Source organism: Mycteria americana, chromosome 2 (genome assembly GCF_035582795.1).
Source record: "Mycteria americana isolate JAX WOST 10 ecotype Jacksonville Zoo and Gardens chromosome 2, USCA_MyAme_1.0, whole genome shotgun sequence".
In the NCBI taxonomy this organism is placed as follows: domain Eukaryota; kingdom Metazoa; phylum Chordata; class Aves; order Ciconiiformes; family Ciconiidae; genus Mycteria; species Mycteria americana.
In genome coordinates, this window is record NC_134366.1 from 15,016,357 (window position 1) to 15,030,936 (window position 14,580).

Sequence of the window (14,580 nt, forward strand, 5' to 3'; positions counted from 1 at the left end):
AGACACAATGGAAGTAACCTAAGGAGGGCACATAATGACAAGACATCAGTATTTTCAATGCTAACAGGAACAGGTAAATACTGAAGCAATCTTTTCATTATATCCCCAGGTTCCCATGAGCAGCTCTAAAAGTCCTTGAGCCCTGACCAGCTTCCGACAGTAAGGCTGCAAGGGAAATCTCCAGTGGAATTCTGACTTTAATCCCCAAGGGAAGTTAGAGGACAGGCTAAAGAAGTAGATGCAAAGTCTTATTGGTCTTGACAATGTCTTGAAAAACCAGCATCCAAAAACAGAAGACAAAATATTCAGTACCCGTAAGCAAGCCTAATTACGTGGGAGAAGGAGGTGGCAGGGCAGAATGGACACCCACCATGGGGAAACGGCTCTGTCACTTCTGAGGCTGGATGAGTGCCAAAGCCCTGCTCTGCCTGTCTCTGCAAGTGCACAAGGTCTCTCTGAAAGCAGGCTGCTGCGTCCTTACCAGACACACGCGTGCCAGCGACGCGATTCCCCAGTGCAGGACGCTACCGTGGACACGTTCAGAGAGCAGGACAGTTTTCCGGCTGCAGGATGCGTGCGGGCACAGCCATCAATAGGGCAGCTCTAAGCTGACAAAGTACTTTACCGGCAGCACTTGTCACTCTTCTGAGTCGCTCCAGCAGACAACAACATGGTTTCTCTACTTCGTCAGTGCTCTCTCCCTGTTTCCTTGGGGAAGTCAGCTTCCCCTTGGCTGTGGGAAGCTGATTCTTCCAGAGGTCTAGCACCAGAACCCCTCAGGCAGGAAGGCAGCTCAGTGGCCCCGGTGGGAAGAAGCAAATGGGTAGAAAACCGACCTGCTTTCCAAAACTGTTTAAATCTAAATGCTCCTTTGCTGTGGCTCTGTAAGGGCCATATGAAATCCAGGAATATTTAATCAAAAAGAGCGGTCATGATGGAGGAGTTTGAGCAAAAATTGATACCAAAAAAAGAGGGGAAAATCCCTTTGTAAATGTAAATATAAGCCTGATAAAGGCTGAAGTAAATCTGCATCTCCCCTTGAGAACTATGAAGCAACACTGCTGAGAATGGCGTCCCAAGGAACAGCTAGAGGGGTAAAAGTAGACTTTTTGGTGCTGATCTTCACTCCTGGGTATGAATTTTGGCTTTTACCATGGCAGCAGGACAGATTTCTAGCAGAGTTGTCCTTGATTCAACTGAGGACTATTACTGAATGAGAGCAGTGCTTTCAGGTAGTACCTTCCCATCGCATAATTCATTAGTTTTCAGGTAATCTGAAGCAAATAACCTGCTTGTATGCAGTACTCCACTGGTTTCCCTGATGGCCTGTTCTTGTATCTAATGGGCTGAGGAATCTGGTCACTGAGAAATCCCCACGCTACTACTAATCATTAACTTATCTGAATGCAAACATGCTTCTAACTGCCAAAAAAATGACAATGCGTATTGAAATAAATTCAAGACAGGACTAGCATCGTCTTAGCCTGTCAAAGTAATAGTGTAGGTAATAATTTGCATGCTCGCAGACTGATACACAAATGAGATAGGGTAAGCATTAGGATAAACATTTCAATAATAATCTGCCTACAGACAAATTTCCCAAGGAAGGAAATATGCTTTAAATATTGTCAACACAGACATACAGTCTCTGAGGTTGCCCTCTCAGTGGGAAAGGTGGATGAAAAACACTCATCATTTCATATATATATAATTTTAAACCTGTGAGACATATGGTAGAAACATAAGGAACTAGGATTTTAGACACTATTTTCAGTTAAAACAAAGGTCAGTGTTTGTCTGTGGTGTAGGTATGAGGTTATGGATACCCCAAAAAATTGCTGAGTTTTGTGTGCAAAAGAACATGGAAGTCCACGTCAGGCTGAATAAGACAGAGGAAAGAAGTAAGAATACAGAGCTTTTCTTCGGTGTTCACCTAAAAATAAACCTGAATATTTTCCAAAGTGCAGGTGCACAAATAAAACTTTAGCCAACAGGGTTCAAAATTGCAGTGATTTTCAGTCCTCTGCTTGGTCTATTGTATTTATTATACGCTTAGTGGTTTATGGGACTGGCAGTATGAATGCTCTGCTTAGAAGTTTATTCACTGTAATTCAGCACAAGCTGACTGGATGAGGACTTCCACAATGTATTGCTCCAAGTCACATAAAAAATATGATGACCAAAACCAGCTTATTTATTTGGAAAACCTTTTTAATGTTTATATCCTTGCTTACTGATCAAGCTAATAATCACATCTTGCTAAAGGCTGTCAGAAAAGAAATCCAGTCAGTTTAAATGCCATCAATAACACTGAATTCTCCATTACGCACATTTTAGGTTGAACAACAAAGACTCTTGCAACAAAGTGAACTACATTTCCTGGATCTGGCAATTTTTCATACAACCAAACTAGCTATTCAGATATCTGCACAGTATCAGTCTTCATTACCTGCTTCAAGTTATCCAACAAAGATGCAAAATTTGCAATCTTTTCTCTCCACTCCTGACTCCGCCTTGAAAACTGTCATCTTCTGCTGAACGTTCAGTTTGTTTCAGGGCCTGAACTATGGCAAGTATTTTTGCTCCAGCTTATAGAAGAGTTTCCTGTAGCTCTATGGTAGAGCTCTGCAGTTACTTGATTCCCATAACAGCAAAGCTGACACAAGAGGGACATGTCTTCTAGTGTTCCCACTCTGACTTTTCCTATTTTGACATGAAAGGGAGCAAACTTGGGATGCAACTGAGTTTATTCCAGAACTGAGAGGGAATAGATAGTGACAGAATGAGCATCAACAAATCCAGCATCCCGTACCCCCATCCTAGATTTAAAGAGCAATCGTAGAAGACATGATATAGATGTTAAGATATTTTATAGCACAGATTCTTATGTGATATGGCTTAGATAATTTCAGAATTCCATTTAAGTTAAATATCAAATGTCTGAGAAAAAGTGTTGAGAAGTTACTTTGATAAAAATGTGTTTACATGCCAAAAGTGAGAGAGTGTATGCAGGAAAACCAAGGCAAACTAGGAACAGAGATCACACTAGAGAAGAGATTCATTCAGAGAGCTTCAGTGAAAGAAATACTTCCATGCACTTTTTTTTCTTGTCAGGATAGGTATCATCCTGCAAAGCAGCTTGCCACAGCCTTTTCGATATTTCTGCTCACATGTTGGGGGGAGGTGGTTATGTTTGTCTCTGAAAAGTAGATAACATATCTACAATGTCCAGAGATAAATGTACCTAAAGCATGAATAAATGTGTGAGTGAGAAAAGTTGATGGTGGATAACAACTCAGATGCAGGTCTAAATCAACAAAGGCAACAGAGGCAACAAAACATCACAGGAGAAGGAAGGCATAGGTATCCCAGTGTTAGAGATGTCTACAAGCTACTCTAAGTTTGTGGTAAGAGCACAAAGGATAAAATAGCAATGTAAAATTAGCATCATTTAAGAAAACCTTATATGTGTCTTGACCTGCAGCTGACACTAGCTTTAAGTTATGCCAAAGAATCAACTCTGACTCTTTTATGCTACCAAAATACTTTCTCCTCCAAACAATGGAATTATCTCCTCCCACACATACCAAGATCCTCTGGAAGTTCAGTGTAACTCGGTACATACAAGGATTTGGGCAACATTCATTTCATCTTTGTGAGTTGAAGTAATAATGAGGGAAGGAGCTCTCTTGAGGAAAGATACGAAATGCGTTGTGTTACCAGAAAAAGAAAAGAAAGAACTTGAAGATAATAAAGAAAATAGTGCTAAATGTACCCAAAGTCCTGAAGGAAAAGTACACCCTGCAAAACCCTCTGCTAAGCCCTGTGTCTCTTGCCTGTGCTCGCTCAGGAACCTTACTCACTAGGGATGATTACTCACTTTTTAAGTGTTTTAAGTGCAGGCCTCCTTGGCTTGTGGGTTTCTACACTGGCTTTAGTCCTGTGCAGTCTTATTTTAAATCCTGACTGAGATCACAGGTGTCGTTGGGAGGTTTGTTCCCAAAGAATGTGCTTGTCTCTCAGGTCATTTTGTAGCCTGAACATGCCAAGCAAGAGGATGCCCTGGTGTTACCAAGTGGGAGACTGTAAATCTGAAGTGAAGCCTCTCAAAGGCGAGGTAGTGCCTGTAATTCTTTTTCTCTACTGCTTGTCTTGACATTAAGGCAGCATGTATTTCTAAAAGATATGCTACAGCCGAACAGGAAACTTCACCTTGGTGAAATATTAGTGATAAAGAGCCTATGTGCAATATTATACAAAGGGATAGACTAGATGTCACTAAGTTTTCTTTCTGACTTCAGAACAAGTGAACTCATGACTGTTGTAACAAAGAACACGTACATGCCAAAACTGAACTTCTGAATGGATTTTACAGAATATTTGCAGAAGTGGATGTGTCTGTATAATTACTAATATTTTCATAGTAATTGTCATCAGTTAGTATGCATGTCATCATTAAAAAAAGTATATGCTATGCTGTGACCTTGATGCTTAATTTACCAGTTTGAATTTTGAATGTCACATGCTTTCTAATGGCTTCATAGGAGCTCAAATCCATTTACAAGTTGCTTTGGAACTTGAAAACAAAGAATCTTATTATAAATTAATTAAGGAAAAAAGTGAATGTTCACCCAGAACATTGTGTTAAGCATATAGATGAGTCATTCAAAGAAAAAAAGGAGAAAAATAGTTGAGTGGGGTTTTATTTTTTATGAATCACTCACCCATGGATCTAGCAGGCATCAGAATTTACGGTGTTAATGTGATCACAAGTGGTGAGTTACAGCACAACTTTTTTTTATTCTCCCCTCTGCATTCCATGATGGGGTATTTGCCATCACTAAGCCTCAGCTGAAGGAACCAGCAGATTACATTTCTCTCAGCCCTCAGAAACACCACCATATAATATATTTGTTTGAAATCGGTAATGCTCAGTTCGTTCTCTATCTAACTGGTTTTCTGCAAAACCCTACCCTTCCATCATATTTCTAATCTACTGCTTCAGAGTCTGGTTCATCTGCAAAGCTTCACTCTGGAGGAGGCACTAGGAGCAAAACTCCTTCTAATTCCAAGATACTATTTATCGGTCTCTATGTTTTTCTGCTAGAAATAAAAAAGATTCCCAGTTTAGTCATCTATATGTCAGCCTAGAAATAGTGAAAACCTTTTTTTTCTCTTCTCTCACCCACATTTGACAAATTTAAAACTGACTCTTCTGTTGGCGAAAGGCGAGAAAGGGGGAAGGGCATCCCTCCAGCTGTTAGCAGCAATCTTGCTGCAGAGAGAGGCTCATATCCAACTGCTGCAGACTGGAAAAGTCGGACTGAGGGCAGTGAAGCAATCCCACAGCAGGTCTAGCTCCCAACTGTCCCTGATTTTTTTCATCAACAGTCTTCATTGTTTGTCCTCTGTCTGGGGGTTTCCCTTCAGTAAGTATGCAGATTTGGAAAGACTGAAAAAATATCAGTTTTAAAAGCAGTAGCTGAGTGCTTTTCCACGTCTTTCAACTCCTTCCCTCATTTTCATTCACAGTCCCCTGCTCATATTTTTACAGTTTTTACCTATATCGCTGCTTTTTGCCACAGTTTTATTTTTTGTCCTGTCACTTCTGTGTATTTTAATTTCACATCCCAATTTCCTATTGTGATATGCATTTGAGAAGGTTTGGAGGTGATTGAGTCTTAAAAAAAACGAGCTATGAGTGGCAGGGTGTATTGACTGCTCTAGATTTACATTTCCCTCAGCATTCACAGGAGTCTAATTGATTTGTGGACCTTGTGAGCTTTCTCCCTCCAAAAAAATAATTGTGTATGCAGTCCAATTATACCCAGGGCAGTTAAGAATCACAATTTGAGTTAGAAATAATAACAGAATTCAAGACAGAAAACAATCACCTTTTTTGGTCTGTTTCTTTTCTAAAAGCAGTCAGAGCCAACACTTCCACTGAGTTCAAGAGGAAGAATTCTCTGCCTTTATTGTCAAGTAAACACAGTTAAAATACATAAACCAGACATATACAGACAAAATACATGGACTATTTCTAAGGCCAAATTTGGTAACCGATCACAACGAGTCCACTGTTTCTAAATGAGGGCAGAAGTTGTCCCTACAAGACATTTTCTTTTATTTAGGATTTCAGTAAGCTCTGCTGAGTTTATCAAGACCTGCTTTTTTGTTTTGCGTACACAGAGTACCTCATACAGTGGGCTACTGCTCCACATCTGAGACTGTATGACAGTTCTGCAGCACAAAAACAAGCAAACCAAAAATTCCCAGTATGCTATAAAAACCTTTCATCTGGTGTCTTTCTCCAGGATACTGCTATCATTTATGTAAAGATTGCCATTTTGAGACCAAAGTAAGGCCATCTTTCTAAATGCTTAATGTTTAAATATTTTAGAACACCTGCACACAGGTGGTGGCATAGTCCTGAAATTTAGAAGATAATCATAAAAAACTAAAAAACAACCAGAAGAAACCAAGAATAACACTGAGCTGGATTTCAGTGGGGTTGGAAAAATCTTCAGGCTTTAGAAGTATCCTCTGCAGGGAAGTGCAGAGAACTTAAAGCTTGAATATTTTTCCAAGCAAACAGAAAGAACCCACTGCTGGTAGTACACCATTAGCTGAAGGTTGCTTAGGGATGGGAACAAAGTTCGGTTCCTTGGAAGAGACAGCCCGAGAGCGGCCACGCTAGAGCCAACGGCACAGTCCCTCTCCAGTGCAGCTGACACACAAGCCAGGGGAAGACAGCTAAGGGATCAGACCCAGGTCTAGCTGTAGCTGTAACTGCTGGAAACGTTATATTCCAAAACAAAACTGAAGTAAATTATCAGCTGGAGCAGGGGGCTGACTACACCCAGAATGATTAATTCATGTGTAAGGAGCTGAAGGAAAGTTCCCAGACTCTGCGAATGTCGACCACTTCTTATTACTGATAGTATCAGGGACACAAAGTGCAGGAAAGTAGTTAAGGAATTGCTCCCATGAGGCCAAATCTACACACCTTTTCCCTGGGACACAAAGTGCAGGAAAGTAGTTAAGGAATTGCTCCCATGAGGCCAAATCTACACACCTTTTCCCTCTTCATTTGGATGACACTTGTTAAGGAGCTGCTGTTGCTTTCAAGGTAAAAGCTCTCCAAAGAAGGCTCTGCATTCTCTTGGTGGATCCTACATAACCACAGGCTCTCAGTTCTCTTTAGGGGAGATTTTCTGAGGTACAAATGGGAGTTACATGCCCAATTCCCATTATCTCCGAAAGACAATTACACACTTAACTGCCCTTTGTGCCTTTTATAACCTTCCCTTTTAGAGTCAGTTGTTCATGATTACATAGATTATCTACAATAGGTTTCACAACAGCAGTACTTTGAGGTACTTCTTTAAAATGTTATTGGAAGGTTTGACAACATACACAAAATATAGAGTAATGATCATGTAGTCTATGGATTGTTTGTTTTAAGAAGCTGAGATTTTCATGCTAAAATAGGATACATTTTTAAGGAAACATACCCTCAGTCAAAAGTATATGTAATTATGGTTTATTCTGTTGCTCCAGTGGATTAAAACATTCATTATACAAACCACAGATAAGATATAATCTGGGAGGTTGATGACTTTTTGCAACATCACAGAAGATTAAAGGGGAGATTTTGTTGTAAACTAGTAGAGTTTGCAGCAGAAAATCATGTCCACTAAGTGGTAAAAAGGTTGCTGTCACTTTCAGCTCTGGCCTTGCTTTATTTTATTTTTCCTAGTCTAGCTGGCTGTAAATCTTCGAAATTGCATAATGCCAATTAAGAAAAATAAAGAGCAAATTGAGATACCAGTATTCATAGAGGAATGCTGTTGGCTGAGGCCCCAGATATTTTTTGTGTCTCCAGTGATTTGCCTGTAACTGTTCCAGGAAGTTTGGGAAAAGCTTTGCATTGACATCATGCTGCAAGTGCTGGAAAAGCTTTACCCTGGGAAAGATTTGAGGCCTAGTTCAATGTCCTGGGTAACCTATCCTATGACTTCTATGGACATTCCCAAGGTTAATGAATTTAACAGAAATCTAACCCATCTCCCCATCCCCCCCCCCGCCCCCCGCCCTTTCAAAGATGCTTTGCTGAAGGGAAAGTTAACAAATTGTTTATTTTTGTGTTATTTTTCTCCTGATTTCTCTCTTCCCAAAGTCTTGGGGTTTTGTTTTTGGTTTATGTTTTTTTTCCTCTCAATGCAGCTGCTCCTATGAACCACTTAAAGGGAAAGAACTTTATACTACCTTGGTTTTTTAAAAATATTTTTAACACCCACAGGAGTTTATTCTCACTATCAAAATAAGCAGATTAAGGATGACTCTCCTCTTCCTAATTCATGGTCTCGAGAGTTGTTTCTTTCTTTTTACAAATGAAAAACAATGGACAAAAAGACAATAGACACAAATAAAAAGTAATTCTAGAAAAAAAAGTCAGGGGCCATTAGCTTCAGTTGGGGAAGGTGGCCACTGTGGAAGGTTAAGCCACGTAAGAGTTAGCTTCTGAGGAGGGGAGAAAGCATCCAATGCCTGTTAGGTTCGGTGCTTAATCCCTCAGTAGAAGATTCAGTGGAGTTACTGGTTTGAGTGGGGTTTTGTTTTCTAGGAACTATTGTATTTACTTTCACTTGTCAGTGACTGGTTGGACTCTTCTGACCTGAACCAAGTGACTCAGTCACTTGGGTGACCGGGTGATCCAGTCTCTACAGAGGTATCAAAGACCAGGAAGCTGCACTGCTCTTCTCAAGGTGCCTGTCTCTCTTTGACTACCAGAAGAGCTAGCTGACTAGTTTGAACTCGAAGCCTTATTTTTAGATGACCAAAGTCAGTCAAGAAAAAGGTCAACTAAATAAATTCCAATAATTGTATTGCTCTTCATTTCCAAGTTAAATCTAGCAATATAAAAGGTGCAGAAAAGGTGTAAAAAAATTTTGTGAGAAGCAGCAATCATTTTTTCTGGTAAAGGTTGGGAAAAAACAGGAAATAGAATGACCGTGAATGTGCATAAGAAATTAACTTCTATTGCAGTTGTTTCTAAATGCGCCAGTTTTTCTGACTTCTTATTCTTGAAGTACATTTTCTTCATAAATATGTTGTACAGGAAAAATTGTTTTTATAACCTCTCACATTTGGCAAATTGAAACCCCAATGTCTCATTTTGTTTTGCTGATATTTCACAGACAAGGGTAAGTAACATCTTAGAAACAATGCTAAGACTGTGTGTACTTGTTGTTTTTAATAAAACTGTCAAGTACTAAAACCCTGTGAGTGCATAGGTATATTTATAGATTGTTTCTCTCCAAATGGATAGGAAGAATTATTTTTAAAACCACTTTCCCAAATGTAAAGCTGGGGAAACAAAAATTAACTCATTACACAAAATATTATAAAGAAATGAATGCAGGTCTTGGACAGAGATAGAAAAGGACGTAATCTATTGAATAGAATCAATAGAAATTATTCATTCAAAATTTTATTTAAATAAAAACTTTAAAATATATTCTGAAAAATAATTTGATTCTAAGCAAGAAAAGCAAAAAAATAATTATTAGAAACTGTTTTGTTTCCTTTTGGTTTTGGTGTGGCTTTTTACTGTTGTATCAGCTGTGTTCAAGGCACATAATCTTCTATAAACATTTCAGAGTATATCATAACCCTTACTGGACTTTAAAAATACAGGTAAGCATTATTTATTTCCTTATACAGGTAAGCAGACTCAAATATAGACAGATTATACCCAATACTTTAAGTTCAAGTACTTTCATCCAGTACACAAGCACTTAAAATCACTTCCAGCGGTATTGACTACAAAAATCCCAGTGAATTTAGGCAGGAGGAGAGTCCAGGGTTTACATCTGTAAAAGTATTTAGGCCACTAAATCACATCAGCTATTTTAGTGGAAGTTGGATGCTTAAATACATTTAAGGATATGGCTATAAGACTGCAAGAGCATATTAAGTACTCCATTTCTTAAACATCTAGATAACTTGTAAAAATAGCTGGTCCTAATTAGTTAGTCAGACTTACTCTATAAGCCTTCAATTGTAGCAATACTTTGGGGCACTTTTTAATAGATGTACAGAAGTCATCAAGTTAATCAAGCACTACCCGAAGCTGAAAGTTCCAAAGAAAGGGCATCTCAGTCCTATCCTTGAAACATAGTTTAGCTCATATCCTCAGATAAGATTTTAGGTTTGGGTAATTTCTTAGAGTCAGAAACCCAAGTCAAGTTAGCACCTTGCCTTCACGTAATCAGGTTATTTTCTGCATTTACCAAATCTGAAAACCACATCTATACTACTATCCTTGTAGACAGCCAGTAAACCCATCCATTTTACACATAGGCATCAGAACCCTAAGACATGTTTTCTTGCTCTGTATCAACTCCACAAATGTTAAGAGACAGGGCCTAAACCCTATGGTTCACTGTGGTTCTTCTTAAAAGATCAACTAATACTTCTAGGTGCCCTTCATTTCCATATTGGTGGCAATGAGAAGCTGAAAATGCTCAGCTCAAGGATGAAGATTCTCATAGACTTTAAGGACACTTCAGCTTTTAGAGTAGAAATAATCTGGCTCAGTGTAGATGTCAGCACGACTAATCATCCTGGGTTCCATTGACAGTCAATGGAGATCTATTCAGCGTAGACACTGGAGTTCAGGTTGCGATTCATGTCATCCTAAAGTACACACTTAAAACGGGTCAGAGAAACCATGCCCTAATAAGGCCTGTTTCACTTCATAGACTACAGATGGAGCCTAAGATGATGAACTCAACTGAAGATAGCTGAAGAGAAAATTAATCCGTGCTTGTATTATGCAATACAACCTTTGTGGATGTAGTGTATTGTATCCAGTGTCTTGTTTTCCAAAGAAGAGGATGAAGAAAAAAAATGTTCAGGTATAAATATTTTTAAGCCTAGACTCTTGCAGATTTACCTGTAAAATATATCCCAAAACTGTAATATATCTATTTTAAGGTTACAGTAAAAATTAGTGTAAAGAGACTCTGAAGAATCAAAGTCTTCAAAGAAAAAATGAAGTAGAAATTAGACAGGGGATTTCAAAAGCAAAGGGATCTGAATGTCTAATGGAAATTGAGCAAGCATATCCCTTCGGTTTCTTTGAAAGCCTAAATATTAGTAAAGGGAAAATTAGATCAAGAAAATGTTGGCAGTTCTTACCAGTTTTTTATTGAAAAGGGAATGCAGCAAAAATAGCTAATTCTCTTTTAGCAAATGTGTTAATGTAAAGTCATTCTTTCGTTCATTCCATCATATTTTATGTCTGGAGAAAGAAGAACATTCCAGTAGTCACATTTTGTTCACTTCAGGTTTTTTCAGTGTGCATGAATCCACATTTATGCAACCTCTGACCACTGATTTTGAAAAATAAAACTCACAGGAATCCTGTGAGTATAGCTCTTTTTCAAAAGCACCATTTAAAACCTTAAAAATAATTGCTTGTGTTCCACTCCAACTACACAATATTAAGCTCTGTCCATTAAGAAGTTTCTAAAGAGATTTTGATAGGAAGACTTATAATGAATACCTTGACTAATAAAAAAACCCAAAACTGTATGTATTTATCTTTACATTAGTCTGTCTCTTTGGACAGGAAATGTTATAGAACTGTGATTACCAGGCACTGAGGTTTTTTTTAACGTGTAAAATAGAGAAGAAAGGGGACAAGCTGTGGTGAGGAAAATGCAAGCATTGTACAACTCACCAGACCTCCTGTCCCACAGAGATTTATTTATTGGAAATTATAGCGAGAGGAAAAAGACTAAATAACTTTAAGTCCCTAGTTATTATGTCATATCTAGCTCCATAGTACAATATAGCCACAATCTGCTGTTTTGTAAACCGAGCTGTCAAACACTTGTTATTTTTAAGCTGCAGCTTTTCAGGGTCCTCTGACAGCCAGTGGTCCCAGCTCTCAGCCTGATTCATGGCTGGCTCTGAGACAGAGGAAGTTCGCGTCTGCTATAATCTAAACACTTTGCAAATGGAGCTTTGGAACAGTGGTGAAAGAAGAAAATAGCCTAAACCCTATAACCCAGACAAGAATCCTGCAAAGCTTCTGGGGAGAAGAGAAAGGAAATAAGTACAACAGCATAGTCTGCAAGATCAGCAAATGTATTCACATGATTTTATTTCAAAAACTCTCAGAGTTTCAGGCAGGGGGAAGAAGTTGATTTTAAGCCACTTAGCTGAAAAGCAGTGAAAATTAGTCTCTGTCAAAAATATGGAAACTATGTCCCAGATGTGTACTTCTGCAACATCTGTATTTTCCATTTCAAGTGTAAATACAAAAAGGTTGGTTGCAGGAGGATTTCTCCTTCTCTTCCCCTCCCTCCCACCCCTGAGAGTCGTGTCTAGCCCTTAAATTCAGATCAGTGGATGATTATAAAGCATAAAGAGATGTGGATAATTTCCACTACACTGAATTCTAGCTCTACTGTTTTAGAGGCATCATGCAGACCGTAAAGGAAAGATGTATTCCTGGGCTGTGATAATGTGCCCCTATAATACTGAGATAATGAAATCAAGACACATCTACTGCTTATTCTTTCTTAAAGGAAACAAATGTCCAAATCCAGGGAAAAATATTTAAAAAGCTCCCTAATTAATTAAGCAAACGCATATGTATTATATAATATTAGCCTAGAGTTAATTTCCCATTTTGCCCTAATTACAGTTCTCCCACATTTGCAGTCTTCCTTGTCTCCAGTACACATGTGTTTCTTACATGTCTAAGCCTCATTCTCTGATCTTCTACTACCAACTTGCATAGAGCAACTCTCATCAAAACACACTGCCAGGATATAAAAGAGGCCTTCCATTTGTCCCTTTACATCTTGGTCTGACCAAAATGTAGAAGATGCTTTTTTAATTACTTATATATACACCTTAAGTTAGATGTATATGTACCCTCAGGATAGCATTCTAGCTACAGGTTTCTTTCAACTGTCAGGAAAAAAATATGTTTCTGGATGAAAACTTCGTAATTCTGTCCTACCAGACCTCATGGCAACATAAATCAAATGTATTTTTGTAGTTTCTGTCTGGTGAGTTACGGTTCACTTCTTTATCATTCGTTTTATAGACAGTAACACAATACAGCAAGAATTGTCGCAAAAGGGAAGAATCTGTGAGAAGAAAGAGTAGTATAATTTGTATACTTTCTGTGCAGAAAGACACAATGCTGAAGATTTTGGCAACTTACTTCAAATGTTTATAGCAGCCATAAAACTTGCCTTTCAAAAAAATGATTTATGGGCAGCTGGAATTTATACACATTGCTTGGAATCTGTGCAATAACCTATATGGTGGTTCATGGCTTTTAGAAAGCTGGATGCTTGAAAGCAGAGCTATGGAGAATATGGAAAGTAGGCTCACAAAGTATCTGCAAACTTGTGCCAGCATTATTGCCTTTGTCATCAAGCAACGGAAAGGCTTTCCTAGTTAAACTGAAGTAATTAAATCTCCCTGCTTTTATTAAAAAAAAATACAACTGTCTGCTGTTGGTCTGAAGAATTGCACCAAGTGAATGTAAATTTTAATTTCATGGTGCAAGTGTTAAATTATTGCCATCTAAGCTGTCTGCCAATATTACATGAAATCCCACCACATTTTAATAATTCTCCTTTTGTTTTGGATGGAAATACCACATGTGTTATGACTTGGAAGTTTTTATGTGCAATTAGAGCCCTGAGAACTATAGCAACATAACCACATTCAGTTTACCTAATTGGACTGAGAGGAAACTATCATTTCTGAAATGGTTTGTGTCCTTTTGTGCATCTGTGTATGTGCACACATGCATATAAAATGAAACTTATTTCCTCCTTCATCCTGTGTTAAAATATGATAAACTCCTTGCAATTTAAACTGAACATATAGCTGGGTGTTCTAAATTAATCTCAAAACGATTGTTGGGGTGCATGTAAATACAAATCTGTCCTTCTGAACCCTGGAATTCCTTCCTTGCATTTTCTTTGTTATCTCTTATGATACTAGCATGGATTTGTTATCAATTCCCTGTCTTTACAGCGCACTGGATGACATTTTTCAGATTCCCAAACTATACAAATCAGAACCATCCTCTTTGCTGTTGAAAGAAATACTGACTTTTCTTTCAGGAGTGCAGAACTAATGACAAACTTGACAATGTTCATAAGATCATAAGATCACTGTAAGTTGCATTAACAAAGATAACCACATGGAGATGTTTTCAGTACAAATGGTTTGAAAGGTATTTATAAACTTATATAGAGAAATGGAAAAAGCTGGGAAAAGCAATAGGTGAGTCTCAAATACTTATGAAACCATCAGTTTCTCTTTAGGCATTTTATGAAAAAAAGAGGTTTTCATTTCTCTTCTATAAAGCCCACTAAGGTCCATTAGATAATACTGCACTGACACTTCTGCGTGGCCAGTGGCTCACTAGCTCAGCGTGGTCCCTCACCTGGGGTGGCACTAGCCACCCCTAGTCAAGAAGTTACTTAGTGTATTTGTGTCATTTGTGCTTGAACAAGCAGGCCCATTCTGTCTGGC